The 22,052-nt window shown below is 45.6% G+C and overlaps 1 pseudogene; it reads left to right on the top strand.

Annotated features, from left to right (window-relative positions):
• Positions 1 to 16,317: 16,317 nt before the first annotated feature.
• Positions 16,318 to 16,929, top strand: LOC134484867 (large ribosomal subunit protein eL24-like; annotated as a pseudogene).
• Positions 16,930 to 22,052: the final 5,123 nt, after the last annotated feature.

Here is a 22,052-nt window from a genome sequence, read left to right as displayed (position 1 = left end):
ACACACACTGTTCATCACCTTCTGGGCAGAGAAGCTCACATTGCTCTAACTTCTTGTGAATTCAAGAGCAATTATTAGGGTGTGCAAAGGTGATTTTGCCTGGTACACGCTGGCTTCCTTTCATCCATCACTGGTCTTTAAGAAGCAAATTCCACAACCTTTGTTTTCTCCTGTTACTATAGCTTATCGCAGAGATCTAGAGTCTATCCACAGTAGGGTAGTGTTCACAGGAAACTGGCAATGTGTTTTACCCACAACCCCTCCTTCTGGCCTGCAGATGAGAAGGTTAATTGAGATTTCTGAATGTAGATTGTAAAGTGCTGATGTATTCTGGGTCTAAATCCTTCTGAGCGGGGCTGAGCCTAATTGATTGCCCCAAAGGTAAAGGCTCTGTACTCTGGACGAACTCCAGGGCAAGAACACTCCTGATAAAGCCAGGATACAGATGACAGGTATGAAGGATGTGGGGTAGTACCGGACAACCTGGTAGAACATTCTGAATGCAGGCTTGTCAGCTCTGATGGTTCCCATCTTCGAACATTTGAGAACGGGTTTGCATGAATTTCACTGTCCACTTTCGGTAGCTTCCTTATGACATCAAAATAAGTGAGTTTATCTTTAGAGACAGATTGCTCAGATGTGAGTGGACTATTTACCAAACATGAGGCAGTTGCTAGAATGGTAAGTGCTGTAGATGAACACAGCATCCATATTTGTAGGAGACGTTCTTTCTCCCTGTGTCCACTGACTGAGCAGCGGGCACTTCCAGCATGGCCAGCTGTAGGGCTGTGGAGCACAGTGATCAGGAAGAGGTTCTGGGGTCAAGTCCCAGATCAAGTACCAGCTGGCGACCCTGGCCCCATTATCAAAACTTCTAATCTTTATTAACTCTCTACAAGTTAAAGCTAGAGGAGCCCAACAAAATTCACAGAGCAACAAGTGTATGGTCCACGGGAGGCTCAGTCCACAGTGAAGTGATGGAGTGTGGTGGAGGTGAAGGTGATGGTGTTGATAATGATGGGGATTGTGCTTATGGCGATGATGATAATGACGATTTTGATCGTGGTGATGGCAGTGATGATGGTGATGGGGTTGATTGGGATGATGATGGTTGGTGGTGGTCATGATGGTGATGGTAGTGATGGTGGTAATGATGATGGTGGTGATGATGGTGGGGATTGTGATGGTGATGATGCAGATGATGGTAGTGATTGTGGTGATGGTGGTGATGGTGATGGTGGTGATAATGTGGTGATGATGGTGATGATGATGTAGATGATGATGGTGATCGTAGTGATGGTGGTGATCGTGGTGATTTTTATGATGGTGGTGTTGATGGTGCTAATGGTGGTGATTATGTGGTGTTGATTTGATGATGATGATGGAGGAGGTTGTGGTGATGGTAGTGATGATGACATTGATGGTAATGATGACAATGGCGACGATTAGGATGATGGTGGTAGTGTCTATCGGATGGTCATGATAGTGACTCTGACAGTGATGAGTTAGTTGGAGACAAACCTGAGTTAGAGAGTGAGATGCTGTCTCAAAAGAAAAACAACCAAACAAAAACAAACAAACAAACAACAACAACAACAAAAATAAACCCTAAAACAAAATGAAGACTAGATGAGCAAAAGCAAAGGCATTCACACATCACACACAATGTATGCCAGTCTGTTTTAAAGCCCTAAAAGCTTCATATGAGACAGGTGGTTCTCTTCCTCCTTTCTGTTTCCCCTTCCTCTTTCCTTCCTTCCTTCCCTTCCTTTTTTCCTGCCTTCTCCTCTGTTTCCTTCTTTCCCATTTTTCTACCTCCTCCCCTTCACCTCCCCCTTCTTCGACTCCCCTCCCCCTTTCCCATTCCCTTCTCCCTCCCTTCCCTTTCCTTCCCATCACTTCCCCATCCCTCTTCCCTTCCCCCTTTCCCATCCTTCTCCCCTCTCCCTCACCTCTCTCTCCCCCTTCCTCCCTTCATAACAGTACACTAGGAGCTCTTTAGAAGCAAGGGCCTTGGCTCAGGAACTGGTTTTTAAGGCAACCTCAATCCCCACACTGTCTTCTGTGTTCTAACTTCTCCTTTACTCCAATGTCCTTCGAGTCCATTTTTTTTTGTGCCTTGTCATGTTCTCTCTGCCCTGTTTAATATTTCCTGGAGTGACAGAGGAGAATAGCACATAGAAATAGGACATGGCAGGCAATGTTGCTCTGAAGTTCTGCAATCTTTCTGTTCTCTGCCTATCTACCTGTAGGGAAGGTGGGTGGGATTGAGAACAAGAATGACAGCTGGTTCACAGACAGTTATTGTGGAGATTAGAAGGCAGGGAAGAGACACAAGGCACCAGAAAGCATCCTTGGAATAATTTTCTACAACCCACACCTCTAATAACAACTCTCTCTACTGTGCTGTCTGCCATGTCATCCACCACGTGATGTCCATCCCTTCCCATCTGTCTTGGGTTGACTTTCCACTGCTGTGATAAAACATCATGAGACAAAAAACGTTGATGAACGAAATGGTTTATTTGGCTCATATATTCTTCTCACCGTCATCGGTGATGGAAGTCAGGACAGGAACTCAAGGCAGGAACCTGGAAGCAGAAGCCATAAAGAAATAATGCTTACTCGCTAGTTTTCTACAGATTGCTCAGCCTGCTTTCTTATACAGGTTACGGCCACTTACCCAGAGAAGGCACCACCTACAGTGGGCCGCATCCTCCCACATAAATTACTAACCAAGAAAATGCCCCTCTGGTTTTCACACACACCAATCCAGTGGGGGACAGTTTCTCAGTTGAGATTCTCTCTTGTCAAATGAGTCTGTCTTGTGTCAAGTTAACAAACTAACCAGGACATCAGCATCCATACCAGGATGGTTTTACCCCTACCATCCACATCCTGGCGTCTGTCCCTCCCCATTAAGGCTGCTCTAATTGCTGTCATCTGTATTCCAAGTCTGTCCCTCTCACCATCCACACCAAAACATCCTAATTTCTATATTCTGCGCCAATAACTGCCAGCACTCAAGAAGCAGAGGCAGGCAGATCTCTGAGTTTGAGGACAGAATGGTCTAGAGAGGAAGTTTCAGGACAGTCAGTGCTACACAGAAAAACCCTGTCCAGGGAACAAGTTAAAAAAATATCCAAAACCAAAACCAAACTGTCCATTATCCACAGACTAGGGAGATAGTTCAGTAGTTAACTAGCAAAACATGTGGGACAAGTTCTGTTCTTTAGAAACCCGTATAAAAACACTCAACCAAGCAATTTTAATTTCAGGTTATGAAGTGGATTAATGACCTCAACATAAACCCTGACACACTAATATAATACAATAGAATGTGGGAAATAGCCTTGAACTCATTGGTTCAGGAGACAACTTCCTGAACACAATATTAATGTCTCGGGCACTAAGAGCGACAGTTATAAATGGGACCTCATGGGGGCTGGAGAGATGGCTCAGTGGTTAAGAGCACTGACTGCTCTTCCAGAGGTCCTGAGTTCAAATCCCAGCAACCACATGGTGGCTCACAACCATCTGTAATGAGATCTGATGCTAACTTCTGATGTGTCTGAAGACAGCTACAGTGTACTTATATATAATGAATAAATAAATCTTTAAAAAAAAAATAAATGGGACCTCATGAAACTGAAATCTTGTGTAAGGCAGAGGACACTGTCCTTAGGACAAAACAACAGCCTAAATTGTGTGGAAAGATCTGTATGATCCTACATCTGATAGAGGGCTAATATCCAAAATATATAAAGAACCCAAGAAGCTAGACAGTGAGAATGCAAACAACCCAATTGAAAAGGGGCACAGAGCCATACAGACAATTCTCAACCGAGAAATCTCTAAAGGCTGAGAAGCACTTAAAGAAAAGTTCAACGTACTTAGTCATCAGCGAAATACAAATCAAAATGACTCTGAGATTCCATTTTACACCCATCAGAATGCCTGAGATCTAATGACATCACATACTGTTGAGGATATGGAGCAAGAAGAACACTCTTCCGTTGTTGCTGGGTTGTACAAACTTGTACAACCTCTCGGGAAATCAATTTGGCAGTTTCTTAGAAAACCAGGAATAGTTCTACCTCAAGATCCAGCTATACCACTCCCAGGCATATACCCAAAAGATGTTTCATCATACCACAAGCAACTTCCTCACCTGTATTCATAGCAGCCTTATTCATAATAGCCAGAAACTTGAAACTACCCAGATGTCCCTCAACTACAGAATGGATAAGAAAATGTGGTTCATTTACACAGTGGAATATTACTCAGCTATTAAAAGGAGGACACCGTGAAAATTGAAGGCCACTGATTAGATGAAAATATCATCCTGAGTGACGTAACCCAGAACCAGAAAGACAAAACTAATATGTACTCCCTTATAAGTGGATATTAGCTATAAAATACAGGATAGCCATGTTATAATCAACAGACCCAAAGAAGCTAAATAACAAAAATGACCCAAGGGAGGATGCACACGAATCTCATTTAAAAGGGAACATCAAATAGAGTCGAATGGAGGCAGGAAACTGAGGGGGATAGGAGTGGGGAACAGTGATAAGTGTAGGTATAGAGAGAGCAGGGGGAGTAGGAGGGAGAAGAAAAAGGCTGGGATTGGTCTATGAATTGGAGAATGGGGGTAAGAAGCTCAAGGGAGTCTACGAGAGTGATGAGACTCCTAGCAGTTGGGGTTGGAGAGACTGAAGTGGACATCTTCTGTAGGCAGGCAGGATTTCCAGTATGGGAGGGAGACAGTAACCAATCCATAAAAGCTTTAACCCCAAATTTGTCCCAAGTGCAAGATGTTGAGGGATAAAGATGGAGCAGAGATTGAGGGAAAGTCCACGCAGTGACCTTGAGATGCACCCCATGGGAGAGAGCACTATTAAAGATAGTCTAGGAATTGCAGACAGGACCTGATGTAACTGTCTTCTGCCAGGCTTCCTCCAGCACCTGATGGTAACAGATGTAGAGACCTAGAGTTAAACCTTAGGGGGAGCTTGAAGAGTCTTGTGGAAGAGGAAGTAGAATTGAGAAAGTCAGAGGGACAAGGACACCACAAGAAGAACCACAGAGTCAACCAACTTGGGCGCATGAGGGCTCACAGAGATTGAACCACCAACCAAAGAGCATGCAGGGGCTAAACCTAGGCCTCCTACATATTTGTGGCAGATGTGCACCTCCTCTTCAGGTAGGTTTCTCAACAATTAGAGCAGAGGCTCTCTTGCAATGTTGCCTGCCTTTTATCTCTTTCCCCTAGATGGGCAGCATTTTCTGACCTCAGTGGGTGAGGATATGCTTATTCCTGGTAGGACTAGATGCCCCAGGGCAGGGGAGTACCACAGGGGTTGGGCTCTCCTTTTCTGAGAAAAGAAAGGACTTATGGAAAGAGAGACGTGTGAGATGGGTCTAGGAGAAGAGGAGAGAGGGAGGGGCTATGATTTGGATGTAAAGTGAATAAACAAATAAATAAACTTAAAAAACATAAGGGAGACTCTTACCTTAGAAACAATGGCCAAGGTGACTGATGGCCTTAAGACTTTCCCTCACACAGGTGTTCTCACACCAACAACTAGTACACATACAAGGCACAGACATTCACACACACACTTGCACACACACACACACACACACACAGATGTACTCACAGTCACCCACAGGAATACCTACACAAACACACATACACACACGCATACACACACAAACAGGTACTCACACATTCAAGTAAAGGTAAAACCAAAAACACACACATATACACACACACACGTGTGCCCCCCCCCACACATACACAAGCCACCCTTCTCCCAAACACACACCGATCTAAACACACATACAGAAGCTCACACACAAACCAATCAAAAGCTCTGAGATCAAGAATCGACAAATGGGATTTCATAAAGCTACAAAGCTTCTGTAAGGCAAAGGAGACTGTTGTTAAAATATTTATCAATCCTACAACTGATAGAGGGCTTGTATCCAAAATATACAACGAACTCACAAATTTAGACTGCAGGGAGACAAAAAACCCTATTAAAAATGGGGTTCAGAGCTAAACAAAGAATTCACAGCTGAGAATGCCAAATGACTGAGAAATGTCCAACATCTTTAGTCATAAGGGAAATGCAAATCAAAACAACCCTGAGATTCCACCTCACACCAGTCAGAATGGCTAAGATCAAAAACTCCAGGGACAGCAGCTGCTGGTGAGGATGTGGAGAAAGAGGAACACTCCTCCATTGTTGGTGGGATTGCAGACTGGTATAACCATTCAGGAAATCAGTCTGGAGGTTCCTCAGAAAATTGGACATTGCACTACCTGAGGACCCAGCTATACCTCTCTTGGGCAGATACCCAAAAGATGCTCCAACAAATAACAAAAACACATGCTCCACTTTGTTCATAGCAGCCTTATTTATAATAGCCAAAAAGTGGAAAGAACCCAGATGCCCTTCAACAGAGGAATGGATACAGAAAATGTGGTATATCTAACAATGGAAGACTACGCCGATATGAAAAACAATGACTTTATGAAATTCATAGGCAAATAGATGGAACTGGAAAGTATCATCCTGATGGAGGTAATAAAGCAACCACAGAAAAACACACATGATGTGCACTCATTGATAAGTGGGTATTTACCTAAATGCTCGAATTGCCCTAGATGCACAGAACACATGAAACTCAAGAAGGATGACGAAAATGTGAATGCTTTACTCCTTCTTTAAAAGGGGAACAAGAATACCCTTGGGAGGGAATAGGGAGGCAAAGTCTAGAACAGAGACTGAAGGAACGCCCATTCAGAGCCTGCCCCACATGTGACCGTTACATATACAGCCACCAAACTAGATAAGATGGATGAAGCAAAGAAGTGCAGGCTGACAGGAACCGGATGTAGATCTCTCCTGAGAGACACAGCCAGAATATGGCAAATACATAGGTGAATGCCAGCAGCAAGCCACTGAACTGAAAACGGGATCCCCATTGTAGGATTCAAAGAAAAGACTGAAAGAACTTGAAGGGGTTTGAACCCCATGTGAACAACAATGCCAACCAACCAGAGTTTCCAGGGACTAAGCCACTACCCAAAGACTACACATGGACTGACCCTGGGCTTCAACTGCATAGGTAGCAATGAGTAGCCTAGAAAGGACACCAGTGGAAGGGGAAGCCCTTGGTCCTGCCAATACTGAACCCCCAGTCAATGGGATTGTTGGGGAGGGTGGTAATGGGGGGATGATGGAGAGGGGAACACCCATATAGAATGGGAGCGGGAGGGGTTAGGGGGATGTTGACCTGGAAACCAGGAAAGGGAATAACAATTGAAATGTAAATAAGAAAGAAATTTTTAAAAAGATTAAAAAAGGGGGGTGGTCAGATAGAAGTGAATGACTGGGACTGGGTTGTGGCTGAGCCATACATCACTGCTTGGAGTATAGTTATTTTCTCACTACAAAATATGGCCTAAGGGAGCTGGTGGAAGGGAGGGGGCTTGCTTTGGCTCATGGTTTGAGTAAACACAGTCTAGAAGAGAAGGCACTGTGATGGGAGCATAAGTGGTTGGGCAGATGGTGACCGCAGTCACAAAACAGTGGCTATGGAGTGCTGGTGTTCTTCTCTTTCCCTCTCCTTTTCTCCTTCAGGGTGGGAACCTAACTCATAGAATGCTGCTGCATTCATTGGAAGGGGGAGTCATCTCTCATCAGTTAAGCCTCTTTGGATACATCCATAGAAGTTGGCCAGAAGTGTGCGTCCTAAGTGAGTCTACATCCTGTCAAAAGGACCATCAAAATTAAATATCGCATTTAGTATGGACATTACAGAAAAATGGTGGGAAAAAAGGAAGGAAGAGGAGAGAGAGAGAGAGAGAGGGAAAAAAGGGAGAGGGGGGAGTGAGGCGGGGGAGGGGAAGGAGAAGGGGGAGAGAGATCTAGGAATACAGCCACTGCTGACTTGATTTCAGAATTCATTCTTCCAGGTCTATAAAGTGTAAACTTACATTGTTTTTAAACCTCTACATTTGTGGAGATTTTAAAGGAATAGGTGAAAGGTTTTGAACGGGGAGTCGTCGGGAGGGACACTGAAATGGATCTCTGGGCAGTGAAGAACTTTTCATAGAAGTTATTAAAGCTGTGGACAGAGAGGCAAATGCATCACTGTGGCTTCAAGGATCATTCAGGACCCAGCAGCAGAGACAGACTGTGTGGTGGTGTCTTGGAAGAGAGGAAACTAGGGCCTCACTGCAGAAGTGGGGGTATCTTTTTCTGATTTCTGGAGATGGGGGATGTCTCACAGTACAAGCCTGCTGCTGTACGTTCTAATTCCTAGGCAGGAGGCAGGGAAAATGGTGGGAATAGAATGTCTGACTTCTAATACGCCCTGTGATGTAACCTGATGTCCCAGGTGAGAGATCCTGATACTGGGAACTCTGTCAGCTTAGGGCCCCAGAAACTCAGTGGGATGCTTGTCAGTATCTTCAAAAAGGCAGTGGTGGCAGCTGCAGATATTGTGGTCTGAGCAGCAACTGGGTCTCACACGACATTCTTATAGCAGGAATAAAAAACTGATACAGTATGCAAAATATTAGAGAATCAACAACTGATATTGTGGTCAACTGAAGTGAGCACTTAAATGATTTCCTCAGTGTCAGAAAGACCCTAACGAGCCCTCGGTGTCTGTCAACTTAGCACCTTGAGTGGTAACTAGTACAAAAAGTGGGGCCAGGGTCCAGGTGAAGGTGGTGTGTGGCTGATGGGGTGGGGTATGTGTAAAACTGTCTCCTCTCACTGGTCAGGTGACTGCAGAAATGCCCTGGGTAGTTGGTGATCGTGCGTTCGTGTGTGTGTGTGTGTGCATGTGTGTGTGTGTGTGTGTGTGTGTGTGTGTGTCTGTGTGTGTGTGTGTGTATGTGTGTGTGTGTGTGCGCGTGCGTGTGTGTGTGTGTGTGCGTGCGTGCATGTGTGTTCATGCACACATTTGTGTGTATGTAGAGCCCAATCTAAGCAGGCTTTGGGGATGACTCGATTTCTCTACCTTTTGATCATCACTGCTTCCTCATTTGGAAGATGGAAACAATTCTTCATACGCAGTAGTAATACTGACATGAAAGTCTGCTGTGGAGAATGCTATAGCCTCCATTGGAGACTGACTTCTCAATCTTCAAGGACCTTTGAATAGCCAAATTGAAGTCTTCAGTGTGAGGGAAGGTGTTGAGCTGCTGGGGAGCATGTGAGTCAGGATATGGAGCACTCACTTCCTCAGCAGGTCAAGAAGAGCTGAGGCCTAGCAGGCTCCTGCTAATGACTTGTCTATCTCCACACACAGGTGATGGTTTTAAGAAACATGTTCAAACTGGCTCTTTTCTATGTGGGAGCAGATAAGGAGAAAGAGTTGGCTTGGCTTTCTCTGGTGGTATATATTTCCATGCCATAATGGACCAAGGTACTTTCAACACTCACCTGCAGGGTTCAAGAGGGTTGAACCACTGTTATGGACATCCCACTTAATGGAATTCCATTTTTGTGTCTCACTTAGTTCTGTGGTCCACATGCTGATGTCTGTTTGGAGTGCCTGGTTTTATAAGATATGCACACAGTCCCTAAATGTTCCTGAACAATGACTGTTATTCTTTACTGGGCTTGGGGCTTGCTCTATGCTAGATGCTCATGGGTTTTCTTCATTGTTAGTTCTAGCTGTGGTTTTGATCACAATGCAAAGTTGGGTGAATGCCAGCCACTGCAGCATTCCTAGAGGGAAACACTGCTGCTCTCTCTGTTGGAGACATCAATGACTTCATTAACTTGCAGAGAAACCATGCTGGCCAGGGTTTTCTTTTCTGACATCTGGAGACCAAGATGGAGAAAGTGCTCAAAGGGCCTCAGACTCCTTAACTTCAAACACAGGGAGCTCCAGTTCCTAGACTGCAGGAGACACAGCTGGCAACTGATGCATCACTGAGGAACCAGAGCAAATGTAATCAACTTGTGGGCTTCAAGAGGGCCCAGGGAGTGGTCCTTTGTCACCTGGCCCAAGAAACTGCCTTTCCCACAGGCGACTCACTGTTTCTCAGAGGAATGTTCTCCTCACAGGATTTTACCCAGCCCAGGAAGGGCTGTGGCTGAAATGGAGACTTTGATCTTTTAGTAACAAAAACATCAGAAAAAGGTGAATCAGTTGTTTGAGGCCTCATGGAAAAAAAAGTGTCCTGACAGTTTCCCCTCCCAGAGCTCAGCACAAGCCAGACAGAAGGCTCACAAGGGAGCCTGTTCTCCAGGGCAGAGGCAGCATCTGTGTTCTGCAGGAGGCCACTCATTCGAGCTCCTTTCCTCTGGGTTTGAAGCCGTGGGCATCACTGTGACCTGCAGCAGTCCCAGGCAGGTAGAACACCCAAGGCCTGGCCTGAGACAAGCCAGCAGACAGTGCACGGGATGATGGCCACCCCAGTGGAGCTGCCCCAGCTGGCCTGTGTTTTCCTGACGGTCCTGCACCCTGAAGCAAGACTAAGCAGGCAGGGGAGTCCTGTGCACAGCTTCTGTTTCAGTTCTGATAAAGCTCTTTCCTCTGTCAGAGAGGAATCTCATGGGATTCACTGTCTTGAAATATACGTGTACAGCTTGAAAACAACCTGCACTGCCACAAGTCAAATAAATGCCCAGACTGGAAAAGTCAGGGTTTTTCTTAGAAGATATTCTTTCCTTCATCAAAGAAATTGCTGAGCAGACTTTAGGCCTCAGGAGCTAGAGGCCTGGAAGGCTAAAGATCTTCCTTGCTCAGATTCTTGGTTACAATGAGCCTGCTGGGGTCTTTGCTGAACCCTGTCAATGGTAGTAAACCCAAGTCCCTCAGAAAGACATGCTACTGTGGCATGCTGGCACTATCAGCAACCTGACCACACACACTAAGAAGCATAAAATAGGAAACTGCATTTATTTCTGAGCCTGTGTCTGTTAGTTTACTTTCCTCTGTGTTCTAACAAAAGCCACTTAAGGATAGATTTGTTTTGGCTCACAGTTTTGGACTACAGTCCATCACAGAAAGGGAAGCATCCACCCATCCGTCTTCCATCATCCAGGTTAGGGAGCTGCTCACGTTGTGTCCACATTCAGGAATCAGAGTTAATGAATGTGAGCAGTCAGCTAGCTTTCTCCCTTTTAATTCATCCAAGGGATCTCAGGACACTATTACATGGTCTTCCTATATCTGTTAACTCAGTTTAGAAACTCCTTACAGATATTTGCAGAATGTTCTTTCCTAGGTGATCCTATATCCCATGCAGTTAGCAAACAGTATTAACCATTACACTCCCTGACCATTCATCTATCCACCTCTCCACCCACCATCCATCCATTCATCATCAATCCATCCATCATCCATCTGTCCATCATACGTCCATGCATCTACCATCCATCCATCAATGCATCATTATCCACCATTCATTCATCCACCCACTCACCCACCAGTCCATCCATCAATCCCCTGATCCATTCATCCTCTATCCAAGCATTTATTACTCAGTCCCTCCCTTCTTCACACTGTCTATCCACCCATCCATTCTCTACCTTGTTCCAATACAGGGTCAATTACTGTTACCAGAGTTACTTGATACCTAATGAGTAGAGAAAGAAGTTGAATCAGAACAAAATAGAGAACAGAGAAATGGTGAAAAGAAAATGAAAGCAATGTGAAGTCAAGTTGATCTTTTATTGGAAATCTTCCATTAAGTTGAACAGCAATAAGAAGAGAAAGGGAAAGTCAAAACACAGTTCTCTGCATTTAAAAAAATAAGTCTCAAGCAACATAATGGTAACAATTAATAAAGCATGCAAGTGTGAGTTAATATTTATTTACTTATTTATTTTTGAGACCACGTCTCACTATGTAGTCTATGCTGTCCTCAGATACACAGAGCTTCACCTGCCTCTGCCTGCCAAATGTTGGCATTAAAGGGGTGCAACACTGCACACAGTGATTGTGAGTTAGGAGACATCAGAACTACCACGTCCACCGAACCTCTGTAGGTTTATAACTGACGCCCAATGTAGGGTTATTGTGGGATCCTCATGCCGCTCAGGGAAGCAGGACAGGAGACGTTGATACACTTACCCAGTGCTGCTACAGGGCAGGTGCCAGCTTCGGGGAAGCCACAAGACACTGATCTGTGTTGGGGAAGAGCAGTCTATGCCACAGGACACAGTCAGAGCTGACTCGGGGTCCCTGGGCCTGCAAGGGGGCCCAGGCTGTGTGGTCTCAGGATCTTGTGCATCCAGGCGCCACTGAGATGCTGCAGAAGAGCTGAGAACAAAGTGGGGGTCATGGGGCTGGATCTAGCCTGCGACCAGGGTAGAAAGGGAGGAGCTCCGGCTGGTCCCCAGGGGAGAGTTCTTGGCTTGACTGAGGTAGCCTACAGGCTTGGTTGTGGAGGTGGCTGGCAGCTCAGGGAGGCCTTCTAGGGGAGATTAGATGGTGGCTCTGTAGAGAGATTAGATGGTGGCTCTGTAGAGAGATTAGATGGTGGCTCTGTAGGTGAAGGGCTTCTCTACGGCTCCCCGTGGTGGGTCCTGGTGAAGAGAAACAGTCTGTGGTTTTAAGGAGTTGATTGTAATGGTGTAAAGTAGAGGAGTAAAGCCATGTCCCACTTCTCAGAGGGCCGGAGATTAAATACGTTTTGCGTGGAGGAATGTCTGGGAAGAAAAGGTTTTTGCATAAGCCTCCAGGCCTTTAGGTACCTCATTATAATGGAGATCTCTCTTGAGGCTCCATGACCTGTGGTCATGGCCTCTACCTATGGAGGGGAATGGGGCATTGCCCTTAAGTGACTGGTGGCCACAGATCTATGGTGGGCTGTTGCTAGTAACCTGCCTGGTTTCATGGGAGTCAGGCAAACGCTTATCATTTCTTCAGGGTGACCAGGGCCTCAGGCTAGTAACAGCCATGAGGATGATGTGGTGTTAGCAGGGCTGGTTTCCCAAGCAGTGGCCAGTTAGGCTACCAACAGGGAACCGGAGTCCCTTTCAAGGTCCCACAGCCAATGATTCTGCTCCTGGCCCATATCAGATGCCTGCTGCTGTTGGGGAGCCTGACATCCTATCCCAGTTGGCTACTCTCTATCTCCAGAGGTTTGACTGGATTGTAACCTTTGTGGAGGAGTACATCAGAGAGAGAAGTTGTCCTGTTTTCTTTTCCTGTTGTGATAAAAAAGCACTTGGCAAAAGCAACTCAGGGAACAAAGGGTTTCTTTCAGCTTCAGTTCTAGGTTTGTCCTCCATGGTAAGGAAGTTTGGAAAACTCGGTTACACTGAAATCACAACTAGGGAACAAAGAGAGACGGATGGATCCACACTCCTACAGCTTCCTTTCTCCACTTACATAGTGAGCTGACAACCTCAACCATTGAAACTTCTTTGGAGATGGATGTTTTGTACCAAGCGCTGTCCTCCATATCTGAATCACATACTTTGAGTGAGTTTACAGAACTTCCTCTGGGCAGAAGGGGTGTTTGGAGGAATTCCTTTGAGTGTGATGGACACTGCCCAGTTGCCGTGGGTGGAGCCTGTCAACATGACCTGTGTATTCATTCACAAGCACATGCTGTTTATCATTATATCATTCACTGAGTCTTCTTAGGGGCAGAACACAGATGAGGCCCCTATGTTCCTGCACATTGAAATTCTACTGGAGGGAGGTCTCTAGGGCATTCCTTAAATCTCTCAGGACTGACAGGAGGGGGCTGCTTCTGAGCAAAACCTTTTCACATTGGCAAATCAGTTGGCACTGCTGAGCATCCAGCCGGCCTGGCAGTGCCTGCTCAGGAAAGCCTCCAAGGAGAACTGGCTTTACAGACTACAGTTTCAGAAGCTGTGCTTCGGATATAGAGTCAAGGCCATGGTTAGAGTCATTCTGACAGTGTGGGAAAGTTTGCACTTCCAGTGCCTGGTGTGTCTCTCCACTAGTTCTGTCACATTAGCCTAACTGGCCACTGCTTGGGAAACCAGCCCTGCTAACACCACATCATCCCCATGGCTGGTACTAGCTCTTTCCTGGCTTGTTCATCAAAATCCTGTTAGCTATTATCTGAAGTTATTTATTATTGTGCTTATAAAAAGATAAGGGACAAAAGGAATAGGTATTGGTGGATGTGCAGTCAGGTGTGGGGAAGGGTGTGCCTCAGAGGGCCGGTACCAAGGCATCATTTCTCCCTGAGGAACCAGCCATATGATTATATAGTATAGAATATAGTTTATTCAGGCCATGAGGAGGGGAGTGTGAGGGTAGCAGAGACAGAGAAAGGCAGAGAGAGACAGAGAGAGAGAGAGAGAGAGTAGAGAAGTAGTGGTGGCTGGCCAAGAGCACATGGAGAGAGAGGGGGAGAGGAATGGGGAGAGGTGGGGAAGGGGTGAGAGAACAGAGCTGGAGCAGGAAAGCAAGAACATGAGAGAGTAGACGGGCAGGCAGCCCCTTTTACAGTGAGTCAGGCACACTTGACACGGGGCAGAGCTTAGACAAAATGCTAACACTTATCTCCCAGTAAACATCAACTGAAAAAATGGCCAGTTATTGTTGAGTTTTAGATGGTGGTGGTGGTGATGGTGGTAGGGTGTTCAAAAGGGCACTGAAAGATTACTGGGGACTAAGAAGTTTATTAATGCCATGGATACATAGAGAAGCAACTGCATGATAGTCTCCAGACAGAGAAATGCAAGTCCATAAGGCAGGAGAAGACATCTCTTCTTGGTCTTCTGAAGGTAGGCTGAGTTTCTCAGTGGTTCTGCCTCAGACTCTCTGGTTCGAAGGCTGAAGGGAGGGAGAGAGGTTGGAGAAGAATGTGACCACCATCGATATCCCTTTTGATGTTAATTCACTTCCCAGGTGAGACACACACACACACACACACACACACACACAGACACAGAGACACAGACACAGACACAGACATAGACACACACACACACACACACACACACACACACCCCATCCCCTCCCCCAACTCTATACCTACACTGGGGTTGTCTGTTAGCTCTGGACTCATGGACAACATCTCAGTCAGGGTTATTGCTGCAGATACTGTGACCTGTGTGAAGCCAACCTCGAACATCATATTCTTACAGCTATTCTCCTCAGAATGCCTTCCCTGTGAACTCCTAGTGGAAGCAAATACTGGAATTATCAGCATGGAGAATCTCCTGAGACTTCCTGCCTCCCTAAGGATCTACTGAAGAGAGGGACTTGGCCAGGTTCTTCTGAATCTATGAGAACTGCTGCTGCCTACAAGAACAGGGACTCATGGGGTTGGGGATTTAGCTCAGTGGTAGAGCACTTGCCTAGCAAGCGCAAGGCCGTGGGTTCGGTCCCCAGCTCCGAAAAAAAAAAAGAAAAAAAAAAGAAAAAAAAAAAAGAACAGGGACTTATGGCCAGTGTCCTCTGGCTAGTGGTGTTTGCAAATGCTTTGCCAAAAGTGTATCCTCTGCAAAGGGAAGTCTGCAGGCAGTGTCTGCAGGTCTCCAGACCATGTCTGCTTCATAGCTTGCTAACATAGCATGTTCAGAACCAAGTTTCAGAATCTAGGAGTTTCTTAAATGCGGATTTGTTTAATTAAAGATCTTAATGGGCATTCTTTACAACTCTAGAACCAGGCAATAATTTAGTCTGCAAAGTAGAATGTGTCCTCTAAGTTGGCTCTTAATCAGTTAAAAGAGAATTCCTTTATGAGTTGACCAGCCTTCAGCGTCAACAACTTACGTATGTGTCTAACTGTGTTTAGATGGAGCCTTGGCAAAAATTTCCTTAGCGTTTGAAGAACTTTGTCTCAGGACGAGTAATTCTTACTGGAGTGTCCCCAAAGTCTACTTTAGAGTGCAGAGAGAAGAACCTCTTGTTAGACTTGGTTTGGCTGGCAAGGCCCCTTTTTCCAGTCTGTCTTACCCAGTGTATACCACAACCAGCACATCCCACCCCCTGACCCTCTGCTGCACTTAAGGGAGCCTCTTGCCTGCTTCCCACCTCCTGGAGAGGCTAAAGTCATCCCAGAACAGCGAACCTGCTGTGGAGATTGGCTCTCCAGTGATAGCAAGCTGTGGAATCAGTGGGATCAAGTTTCATGCTGGTTTCATCTTGGAAGTAAATCATACACATCTTTCAAAATCAAGATAATTTTCCGCTAGAAATATCTAACTTTTATGTGGCTTTTTGCAGCAGTGTTTATTTTAAACTTAAAATCACACCAAAGAAAGGAATGCATTTTTAAAAATCATTATCAGAAAAAGCACACAGAGAGGGTGTGTTTGAAAGGAATCAGGGACATCTGTCACCATGAAGGTCGAGCTGTGCAGTTTTAGCAGGTAGAAGATCTACTCTGGACACGGGCGGCGCTATGCCAGGACTGATGGGAAGGATTTCCAGTTTCTTTTTTTTTTCTTTTTTTTTTTTTGTTCTTTTTTTTCGGAGCTGGGGACCGAACCCAGGGCCTTGAGCTTCCTAGGTAAGCGCTCTACCACTGAGCTAAATCCCCAGCCCCGGATTTCCAGTTTCTTAATGCCAAATGTGAGTCTGCATTCCTTTCCAAAGGAACCCTCGGCAAATTAACTGGACTGTCCTGTCCAGAAGAAAACACAAGGAAGGACAGTTGGAAGAAATTCAAAAGAAAGGAACCCGTTTGCAGTCAAATTCCAGCAGGCCATCACGGGCGCTTCTCTGGCTGATATAATGGCCAAGAGGAATCAGAAACCAGAAGTTAGGAAAGCTCAGCGAGAACAGGCTATCAGAGCTGCCAAGGAAGCAAAAAAGGCTAAGCAGGCATCAAAGAAGACAGCAATGGCTGCTGCCAAGGCCCCCACAAAGACAACCACTAAACAATAGATCGTGAAGCCTGTGAAGGTCTCTGCTCCCCGAGTTGGTAGGAAATACTAATTTGGTAGATGAGAGTTTAAAAATAAAGATTTGTCTTTAACTCAAAAAAAATAAAAGAAAAGAAAAAAGGAAAAAGAAAGAAAGAAAAAGAAAGGAATCAGATGTTGGAGTAGTTCCTGGGTTTGCGTTGGGTCAGATCTCCCCCTCGTCGATGTGCCTCCATCTTCCTTTCATGTCTCTGTTTCTTTTCTGTGAATAAACACTCTGACAGAAGCTCCTTAGCAGAGTGCGGTGGGTTTATTCCTGCTCACAGTTCTAGGTAACCGTTCCTTATTACAGGACAATCACAGATGCAGGAGCAGGCTCATCTGGTCACATTGCAACCACAGTCAACAATAGAGCAGCCGGATTCCTGGACTACAGACAACTTTTTCAACCTCATGGGTCAGCACAGAAAAGAAGCTCTGTAGAGGCTTTCTGTCACCCGTGGGCAAACAGTTTCAGGAGGGAGAGACATGGGTTATGGCTTCAGCATTTCCTTAGTACCAAGCCCCATACCTGACTCGTGTAAGGATTCATAGTCAGTGTTTCCCCCCTGGCAGGCCCCTCAGTCTTCCTCAGGAGAGAGGCTGCCCCTTTCTGTGTGCACTAATAAACACAGTCCCATCTGGTGAAGGTTGGACTCCTGTGTCTTTCTGTCTTCCATCTCTGTATTCTACCTTAAAAAGGTAACAGTCAAGCAGCAGAGAGCAAGGCATGCAGCTAGCACAGTCCAGAAATCTCAGCAAACGACACATAGGACCAGGCAAGACAAACTAAGGGACCAGCCAGTCAGATTCCAAGACCTTATGAATTTAACCCACGTCAGGCTTTCAGAGGGCGAACACACTCGAAGACAGAAGGTGCATCAGTAGGATGGGTGGGGGTGGGGATGCGGTGGAATTCCCACAGCTGAGTAAGACCCACAGGAGTCTGGACACAGTAGCCTGGCATATTAAGCTGTGTGCTGGCGAAGACTAAATCCTGCTTCATTTGTTTTAACTGTGGAATAAGGTAAACTTCAGTTTCTCTCTGTGTGACATTTTTCTTCACAGACGGAATCTTAAATGTAAATGTGGGTGTTGTGTGTGGTGGGAAGCATCTGTGTTATCTGAGAGCTTCAGTAACTAAGAGCAGCTGAAGCACAGAATGAGGACTTGAGCACTAGTGTGCTCTTGGGACAAGAGAGTGTCCACGGGACATTCACAAGTATGAAAACCTCAAGAGAGAGGCGAATCCTCAGTGAGAATTGGACATCCCAGGGGAGGGGAGGGGAGGAGACCCAGCAGTGATGGAAGTGGGTGGGAAGGTCCTGGGACTGCAGAGGGCTTTCTCCAATGGAGGTTGATGACAAAACCCCTGGGCAAAAGAAAAGGCAGTGCTCTGACTATGAATAGCAAACAGTACACACAGACTGGTTAGCACTTGATAATAGCAGCTTACCAGATACTTTGGGGATGTGACAGCACAGTGCTTTTCAGACCACCCTAGGATCACCTCAAGAGAGACAAGTAGGGGCCCATTCCAATATGGAACCCTGAGGAGGGAAAGTTAAAGAACAGAGTTAGAGCTGTTCTGCTATTTAGACTTAGTGATTGCCTTTGTTACTATAGGAGTTCTCCATTGTGGAGTGCATTCAATGGGCTGGGTGCTTTCCCACGTACTTATGAACTTCATTTTTAGAAGAAGCTACAATGTAGATTAAGTTTTTAATTTATATCACTTAATTAGGTAATTCTTTGACTGAGTACACACACACAGACACACACACACATACATACACAGACACACACACATACATACACATACACACACAGACACACAGACACACACGCAAACACACACAAACACACACAAACACACACAAACACACACAAATACACACACACACACACACACCACACATTATACAATTAGCAGAAACAAAGGACTCATAAGGCACAGTGTGTGTACAAACTGCCAACACCAGGGAGTCCCACAGGGAACTCGGTGCTGACATAAAGGGCGGCAGCCCCCGCTGGTGCTCTGCTTGTACTGAATGAGGCTCCCTTCATCCCCACACAGCAGAGCCACTCCTTTGGAGAGAAGTGCACATCAGTGCACACACTGCTGCTCTGCTGTCTTAACGATTGCATAGAATCCCCTTCTACAAATGAGGTATAATTTATTCAGCCAGACCCCTTTAAGGAATGTTTGGATGGCTGCCAATCCTTTGCTTTTAAACCCCATTGTACAAGGGATACCATGATTTCACAAATGGTCAACTGCCCAGACTCAGCTTCTCAAATCTGATTCCAGCATATCCTCGACGTCCTCATGGGGCTTGTTTTTCCATCTCCAATCCTAAGCAAGGCCATATTTTCTCTCTACAGACAACGAAAACAATACATCGCTGTCTGTGGACAGGAGCTAAACTGGGACCCAGCTGTCTCCGTAGGCCAAACAATGAACATACTGTCATATGTAAAACAGTGCCCTCTTCCCACCGATTTCTAACAGTGTAATTGCCATGCGATGGAGTTATTTTTATTTTATGATATAGTAAATATCTATTCAATTGCTCATTTTAGCAAGCTGGGGAAATGAATAGCATACTCAGTAAAGTACTCACCTTGTAAGTCTGAAGACCTGAGTTCACTCTCTAATACACATATTAATAAAACAAAACAGCTGGGTGGGGCTAGAGCTGCCTTTAATCCCAACACTCGATGGGCAGAGGCGGGCAGATCTATGTGAGCCTGAGGCCAGCCTGGTCTACAGAGGGCATTCCAGGACAGCAGTGGCTACAAAATAAACCATGAAGATAGAGAGGGAGAGGGAGAGGGAGAGGGAGGGGGAGGGGGAGGGGGAGGGGGAGGGAGAGGAGGAGGAGGAAGAGAGAAGAGAAGAGAGAAGAGAAGAGAAGAGAAGAGAAGAGAAGAGAAGAGAAGAGAAGAGAAGAGAAGAGAAGAGAAGATCCAAGCATGGTAGTGCACACTTCCAATCCCGGGACTGGGAAGATGGAGCCAGGCAAATCCCTGGGGCTAAATGGCCAGTCTAGTGCTCTGACCAGGCCACCCGGTGTTGCCATTGGCAGGAGTCAGGGGCAGAATTTCTATACTCATTTCCTCAGGCCCTGCTCACCTCCACACAATCAAGGTTCAGGGTCCTCTCTCCCATGTGCTGCTGCTTCTAAGAGATTGGCCAGCTCATGGAATGACAAAGAGGGCACATATGTGTAATATGTAAGCGGTGTTGATTGCTTTCCTGGGTGTGTATCCACGCAGAGTTCTCCAGCAGAGTGCAAACTGGTGCACAGGGCTCATCGTGTGGTACAGCACTTGACTTCACCCATCCAGCTGATTAAAACCATCTGTGTGTTTTAATTGGCATCTCAGCACTGTGCGTGCACCCAGGTATTTCTGGATGTTTATGGACTGGTGATGTTTCTGTAAACCATGCATTCTTACCCCCTTTAATTTTCTATTGAGTAATTGAAGCACTTTTTTCCCTCTTGGCCACTTTTGGTCATAGATACTGGGAAGACTACTTTTTTATGTGGAATCACTCAACCACCCCCACCCCTCATGATATTTTTTTCGTCTTTACTTTGACACATGCTATTTTTTCTTTTGTATAAAATGTTTCAGAAAATCTATGTGTCCAAATTAACTAATTAATTGCATCTTTTATGACTTGAAGTTTACAAGCTATTTAAAAAAAAACCTTTTGTGTTGAAGTTTATGAGAAGGAAGTTTTCTCAAGTATCACACAATACACAGGAAAAGGAGAAGTTACTTGAAACAATGTATTTCTAGGTACGATTAGTCTCAGTGGGCATCTGTGCTTGCTTTGTACAAGCTGCTTTTGCTTAATGAAGAAAACTGAAATGGGTCTGGGAGGTAGTGGTGCACACTTTTAATCCCAGCACATTGGAGACAGAAGCAGGAGGATCTCTTCCAGTTTAAGGCCAATCTGACTTATGTAATGAATTTCAGGACAGCCAGGGATGTCATTGAAGGACCTCATGTCAAAAAAAAACAAAAAAAAAAAAAACAAAAAAAGGAGAAGGGAGGGTATGTGGGGAGGGAAAAGGGAAACCAGGAATGGTGTAGCCACACACTTCATTAAAATGAGATTTGCTGGAGCTTCCTAACAGGGAATATGGGGATGAAATGGTGAGGAGGGTGGAACTGAGGGTGAGTCATTCATTACCAGTGCAATTCCTGAGTTCTAGTCATTCATTACCAATGGAAGACAGTCTTGTCTCCGGTCCTTACCATTAACCACACGAGGGAGCCTGGCTCAGGTTGTGACCTAACTCAGGGACTATGAAGACAGGAGTCAGTGATTCCAACCTCCTGCTGACCCAAGGAACTCAATCCCAAGTGGCTGTGGATGGATGAACCGGTCAGTCACAGGCTCTCCCTTATCCACAGTCCCAGGGCGAGCTCTCCAGCGCTGCTCCATAGGCCACCCAATGCTGCCTTTGGCAGCACACAGGGTCAGCTCTCCTGCCCTCAGGCTCACCTCTATTCTAGAGTCCAGAGCCAGCTCCCAAGTGCTGCTCAGTCAAGGCTCAGGGTCCACTCTCCCAAGAGCTACAGCCTGTGAGGGACTGGGTGTGTCTCAGGGCGCGAAACAAAATAATTGGGACTAAGGAAAGGCAGAGATGGCAGAAGAATTGGTAACTGACGAAGGACTCTGTAAATATTTGTAAATATTTTTAAAAAATTTGTGTACAAGTGTGTGTGTGTGTGTGTGTGTGTGTGTGTGTGTGTGTGTATGTACATGTGTATATGTAGTACCCACGGAAGCCAGAAAAGGCCACTGGATCCTGGGACTAGAGTTACTGATGACTATAAGTCACCATGCATGCTGGGTAACCTTGGTCCTCTGCAAGAGCAGCAATGGTTCTTTGTTACTGAGTCATCTCTCCTGACCCTGATAGGGAAGATTTTGAAAAACTGTTTTAAACATGGTGGTAGGCACCATTCAACATATGTGCCAACACTTCCAAATCGTATAGGTCTCTTAACTGTCAAGAATTATTAAAATGGACACATGTTTAAAGAATAATTTTTATTTAAAAATCCTAAGTTCTGAGAGGAGCAAAGGAGAATCCTTTCTGTTCCTCGCCAAACAGCATCAACAATAAGAAGCTCCCAACTCTTGATTCG

The sequence above is a fragment of the Rattus norvegicus genome, chromosome 1 (assembly GCF_036323735.1).
Source record: "Rattus norvegicus strain BN/NHsdMcwi chromosome 1, GRCr8, whole genome shotgun sequence".
Lineage (NCBI taxonomy): Eukaryota > Metazoa > Chordata > Mammalia > Rodentia > Muridae > Rattus > Rattus norvegicus.
This window is presented reverse-complemented; position numbering and strand designations above follow the sequence as displayed.